This window comes from Rhinolophus sinicus, unplaced genomic scaffold (assembly GCF_057876585.1).
Source record: "Rhinolophus sinicus isolate RSI-liver-muscle unplaced genomic scaffold, RSI-T2T HiC_scaffold_19, whole genome shotgun sequence".
Lineage (NCBI taxonomy): Eukaryota > Metazoa > Chordata > Mammalia > Chiroptera > Rhinolophidae > Rhinolophus > Rhinolophus sinicus.
This window is the reverse complement of record NW_028290710.1, coordinates 58105-64368: the sequence shown is the minus strand read 5'-3', so window position 1 is coordinate 64368 and position 6264 is coordinate 58105. Positions and strand designations below refer to the sequence as shown.

Sequence of the window (6264 nt, the reverse complement as noted above, 5' to 3'; positions counted from 1 at the left end):
CTGGGCTTGGGCGTTGGGGGTTGCGGCGGCGGCAGGGTCGGGGAGCGAGAGGGAGCCCTGCGATGGCGGTGGCGGCGGCGGCGACCTAGACGCGGCTGACTGCTGCAGGCTGACGGCCTGCCTCGGCGAAGAGCACTAAGAAGAGGGAGAGGGGGGGAGCCCTGGCCGACAGGCCTGGTGTGCGGCCGGGGATGCGAGCTTGTAGTGCTGGGCGGCTGTCCCTCCTCTGGCCAGGGGGACCTTCGGCTGGCTGGGCGGCTGCAGGGGTTGCAGAGGGGCAAGGGGCGGCAGGGATTCGGAGGGAGGCACGCCGGGGCGGCGGCGCAAAAGGAGAGGCGAGCAAAAGCCTACAGGTATTCCCAGGCGGTCTCCCATGCAAGTACTAACCAGGCCCCTCCCTGCTTAGCTCCCGAGATCAGAGGAGATCGGGCGCGTTCAGGGTGGTATGGCCGTAGACGCTGGGACCCGGCTCCCGCGCCCCAAGAGCCTGCTCCCGGCCTGTCTCGTGAGCGCCCGCCATGCAGATGAGCCGCTCCGGTGGCGAGCATCGACCCGCGGGCCGGCTCTGCCAGCACCGCGTCCCCCCCCAGTCCGGCTCCCCGCCTCTTCCTAATGCCCCTGGCGTGGGCGGCGGGCTACTCCTGGCCGACAGCGAGGCCCCTTCGCGCCACCCGGGGCTCCATGGGACACTGCCACTTCCCTGATGGTGCCAGAAGTCGTGGAACTCTGGCATCCTGGGACTCCCCGCACCCAGACCGGCATACAACCCGCCCCCATACCGCCACCAGGTTTACCCCCAACCGCAGCCCCAAGGCTGGTGGAGGCCTGCACCAGCAGGCAACCCTGGGCCTGGGAGTTGTGGGAGGACCCCGCGGCGGCGGCGGGGGCGGCTGCGGCGGCGGCGGCGGCGGCGGCATCGGCGGAGGCAGGGGAGGGTGGCGAGGTAGGCGATGGCAACCGCGTGGATGGCGCCAGGGCGGCGATGGCGGCGGCGACAATGGGGGCTTTGACGGTGGGCGCTGGGACACGGGGGCCGATGGCGGCGGCGGTGGCGGCGGGGGCTGGGGAGGGCGTGAGGGCGGTGCTGGCGGCGGAGGCCGGGAGAGCAGAGGCGGGAGACTGAGCGAGTATGGCATTGGTGGCGGCGGGGGCTGGGGCGGGGGCTGGGAAGATGGCGGTGCTGGAGGCGGGGAGAGCAGAGGAGGGAATTGAGGGAGTGCGGCAATGGCGGCAGCGGGGGCGGGGGAGGGCGTGAGGGCGGTGCTGGCGGCGGAGGCCGGGAGAGCAGAGGCGGGAGACAGAGGGAGTATGGCGATGGTGGCTGCGGGGGTCTGGGGCGGGGGCGGGGGAGATGGCGGTGCTGGAGGCGGGGAGAGCGGAGGAGGGAATTGAGAGAGTATGGATTTGGCGGCAGCGGGGGCGGGGGTGGGGGAGAGGGCAGCACTGGTGGCGGAGATGGGGAGCGCGGTGCTGGCGGCCGAGGTGGGGAGAGCACAGGAGGGAGTTTGAGGGAGTTTGGCGGTGGCGGCGGCGGGGGCGGGGACAGGGGCGGGGGCGAGGGCAGCGCTGGCGGGGGGGAGGGGGGTGTGTGGGGTGGGGTGGGGAGCCCGGTGGTGGCGGTGGCTTTGGCGCAGGCGGCGGTGGCGGCGACCGCGCGTCGGCGAAGGATTCGCGATGACGGCCTGCGGGACCGAAGAGGACTGAGAGGAGGGTGTGGGGGGGGAGCCCTGGCCCACGGGCCTGGTGTGCGGCCGGGGCTGCCAGCTTGTAGTGCCGGGCGGCTGACCCTCTGCTGGTCAGGGGGACCTGCGGCTGGCTGGGAGGCTGCAGAGGGGCAAGGGGCGGCAGGGGTTCGGAGGGAGCCACGCCGGAGCGGCGATGCAAAAGGAGACGCTAGCAAAAGCTAACAGGTATTCCCAGGCGGTCTACCATCCAAGTACTAACCAGGACAGACCCTGCTTCGCTTCCGAGATCAGACGAGATCTGCTGCGTTCAGGGTGGTATGGCCTTAGGCACTGGGACCCGGCTACCGGCACTCCAAGAGCCTGCTCCCGACTTGCCTCCTGAGCGCACGCGCCATGCTGCTGGGCCGCTCGGGTGGCGAGCATGTCTGCCCGAGTGCCTCCCGCCCGCTCCCCGCCTCCTCCGGTCGCCGCTGGTGTGGGCGACGGGCTACTCCTGGCCCGCAGCGAGGCCCCTTCGCGCCCCCCAGTGGCTCCACAGGCCTCTGTCACTTCCCTGACTGTGACATATGTCTGGGCGCCCTGGCATCCTGGGACTCCCCACGCCCGGAATGGCTTTTACCACGCCCCCCTACCCCAACCCCTCTCATCCCCCCCCCAGCCCCACAACCGCACACCCCCCTTGCTGCTGTGCTGTCCCCACCACTCAGGGCCACCGAGGGGGTCGCAGGGTCCTCTCAGTCCCCTCCACCCTAGGGACGTGCAACCCAGGCCCTGGCCCTGGCCGGCCCCACCCACTGGCCCAAAGCCAGGGAGAGCCACCCGCGACCAGGGGGCAGCACCTCCAGACTACCGCCACCCTTCGTCACACAGCCTTCTGTCTGGGCCCTCGCCCCTCATCAGCGACCGGCGTCCCGCCCGATCACTGGTCACTGCACTGGCTACACATCACCTCTCCTGACCCAGGGTGTTGAGAGAGAGGATGAGAGAAGGCCAGAGACGGAGCAAGAGGTAGGCGGAGAGAGACAGACGGGGACTGTGGGGACAGACTTGCAGAGAGCACTTTCCAGGCTCTGGGCCTCGCGTGGAGGGGTGCTGCGTGGGGGCTGCACGGACATCAGCTGTTACCGCTTGGCCATCAGCTGTTGCCAGTTGGCCATTGGCCACTGGCAGAGCTGCGGTGGCCAAGCTAGGAAGCGCGGATGGTGGACTGCAAATTGCAGAGGGGCGCGGACTGCAGTGGGCCGGCTTGGTGGGTCTGTTGGTTGGCAGAGAATCGGCCGGCAGGTTGGGGATCGGGCGGCTCCGGCTTGCCGTGTCTCCAAGCCAGCTGCCCGTGAGACATGGTGCTATGAGCCCCCTATCCGTGGCTCTGTTGGTGTTCCTTCTTGGCCTCGCCAAATCCTGGGTTCTTGTGCGGGCAGAGGGACTAGAGTCCCCGCAGGACAGGGACCGACAGACAGAACGGGGGGACAGGGGGACCGGGGGACGGGAGGACCGGGGGACAGGGGACCGGGAGACGGGTGTAAGGGGGGGGACAGGGAGAACGGTGGGACTGTAGGAACCCGGGGCGGGGGTACCGGGGGACGGGGTACCAGGAGATGGGGGAAGGGGGGCAGGGGGACAGGGAGACCGTTGGAACTGGGAGAACCGGGGGACGGGGGGTCTGGGAGATGGGGGCATGTGGGACGGGGGGAAGGGGTGACCGGAAGATGGGGGGACGGGAGTACGAGAGGGCCGGGGGGACGGGGGGACTGGGGGATGGGGGGACAAGGGGACCGGGGGACCGGGGGGACAGGGGGACTGGGTACTGGGAGACAGTGGGACCAGGGGACGGGGGGACCGGAAGATGGGGGGACACGGTACCAGGGGAAAGGGAGACCGGGGAATTGGGGGACAGGGAGACTGGGGGATTGGGGGAATGAGAGGACGGTGGGACTGGCGGACGGTGGGACGGAGGGACCAGGAGACCGGTGGATGGAGGGACAGGAGTACGAGGGTACTGGGGGACGAGGGACATGGGGAGGGGGGGACCGGGAAACGGGGGAACGGGGGACCGTGAGACGGGGGGACCGGGAGATGGGGGACCTGGGGCCGGGGGGACGGGGTGACGGGGGGACCGGGAGACAGAGGGACAGGGGGACTGGAGGGTCGGGGGGACCGGGGGACCGGGGGACCGGGGGACGGGGGGACCGGGGCAACGGAGACGGGGGGGACCGGGGGAACGGCGGATGGGGGGACCAGGGGACCCGCGGACCGGGGGACCGGAGGTTGGGGGGACCGGGGGATAGGGGACCGGGCGACGGGGTGACCAGGGGCATGAATGGACTGGGGGGACGGGGGTACCAGTGGACCGGGAGATGGGGGGACCGGGGGACCGGGGACCGGGGGACGGGGGGACCGGGGGACCGGGGGTTGGGGGACTGGGGGATGAGGGGACCGGGAGATCGGGTACCGGGGAACGGGGCGACTAGGAGACGGGGGACCGCGAGACGGGGGACCGGGGACGGGGTGACCGGGAGATGGGACACCGGGAGACGGGAGACTGTGGGACGGGAGGACCGGAAGACGGGGCGAACGGAGAACTGGGGGATCGGTGGACGGGGGCCAGGGCGATGGGGGAACCGGGGGACTGGGGGACCGGGGGACCAGGGACCGGGGGTTGGGGGTCCAGGGGATGAGGGGACCGGGAGACGGGGGACCTGGGGACCGGGCGACCGGGAGACGGGGGACCGGGAGACGGAGGGATGGGTGTGCGGCCGGACCGGGAGACAGAGGGACAGGGAGATGGGGGGACCGGGGGACCGGGGGAAGGGGGTAACACTGGACGGAGGACCGGGGACCGGAAGACCGGGCGACCGGGAGACAGGGGACCGGGAGACTGGGGAACGGGAGACGGGGCGACCGGGGAACGGGGGGACCGGTAGAAGGGCGCCTGGGCGCCGGGGGAACCGGGGGACCGGGGGACCAGGAGACGGGGGACCGGGGAACGGGAGACCGGGGGTATGGGGGGACGGGGGGACCAGGCGAAGGAGGGACGGGGGGACGGGGAGACGTTGGGACTGGGGGACCGGGGGACAGGTGGACCGCGAGACGGAGGACCGGGAGACAGGGGAACGGGGGTCGGGGGACCCGGGGAGGGGGGGACCGGGAGACGAGGGAATGGGGGACGGGTGGACCAGGGGCGTGGGGGGACTGGGGGGACGGGGGAGCGGGGGACGGGGGATGGGGCACTGGGGGGACGGGGGCACCGGGGGACGGGTGGACTGGGAGAGGGTGGATGGGGGTACGGGGGAACAGGGGGATCAGGGGATGGGGGGAACAGGGGACGGGGGAGACCGGAATAGGGGGGATGGTGGAACGTGGGGACGGGGGACCCGGGAGACGGGGGACAGGAAGACGGGGAACCGGGGGAACGGAGACAGGGGTGACGGGGAGACGGGGGTACCGGGGGACGGGGGTACTGCGTGGGGCTGCACTGACATCAGCTGTTACCGCTTGGCCTTCAGCTGTTGCCAGTTGGCCATTGGACACCGGCAGAGCTGCGGTGGCCAAGCTAGGAAGCGCGGATGGTGGACTGCAAATTGCAGAGGGGCGCGGACTGCAGTGGGCCGGCTTGGTGGGTCTGTTGGTTGGCAGAGAATCGGCCAGCAGGTGGGGGATCGGGCGGCTCCGGCTTGCCGTGTCTCCAAGCCAGCCGCCCGTGAGACATGGTGCTATGAGCCCCCTATCCGTGGCTCTGTGGGTGTTCCTTCTTGGCCTCGCCAAATCCTGCGTTCTTGTGCGGGCAGAGGGACTAGAGTCCCCGCAGGACAGGGACAGACAGACAGAACGGGAGGAGGAGTAAGAGGGAGCGAGATGGAAATATACACGTATATGTACATGTATGTGTCTAGACATACAGAGAGACATGGACAGAGACAGAGAAAGAGGGGGCAGGCACGCGGGGAGAGAGCTCCTGAGCCAGAGCCAGAACCCAACAGGCACGTCACAGAGCCAGACAGACATGGGGTGGGGGAGGGTGGGAGGGACGCACATTCGGGCACACGGACTGGGACAGACGCACTGAGGCTGTGTTGAAGTGGTGGCTTCTCCACCGGAGTGTGGTCGTGCCCGGGGCTGGGCTCCGCCAAGGAGGCATTGCCCTGGCGTTGGCAGTCACCATTGAAGCCCCCGGGGCGGGCCGCCAGGGTCTCCGGAGGGCCAGTGGGCTCTGAGCCCCGCCCAGGGACCCGCCCGCGGGAGGAGAGTGGCAGCCCCCAGGCACCCTGGTTGTGAGGATTGTGTGCCTGCGTGCCTGCTCTTCCCTTGTGGCGGTCTCCCCTGGAGTCGATGGCGCGTGGTGTGTTGGGGTGCTGCTCCCGCCGTCCCCTGGTTTGTCCCGGCTCTTTGTGCCCTTTGTGTCGGGGACACCGTGGCCGGCGGGAAGGGAGGGCTCCTGGCTCTTGTGGGAGACGGGAGGGGACGCGCGGGGCTGTGGGGAGAGGCGCCTGCCCGCGGAGACAGAAGACTCCGGTGGGGCGGGGCGGGTGGGCGTCCCGTTTGCCCGAGGACACGCCTATCCTGTGTCTCGGGGCCCAGG

The 6264-nt window shown here is 70.7% G+C and overlaps 2 pseudogenes; both read right to left on the bottom strand.

Annotated features, from left to right (window-relative positions):
• Positions 1-337: 337 nt before the first annotated feature.
• On the bottom strand, positions 338-457 carry LOC148754367 (5S ribosomal RNA; annotated as a pseudogene).
• Positions 458-1894: 1437 nt separating this feature from the next.
• Positions 1895-2014, bottom strand: LOC148754366 (5S ribosomal RNA; annotated as a pseudogene).
• Between the last annotated feature and the right edge of the window lie 4250 nt (positions 2015-6264).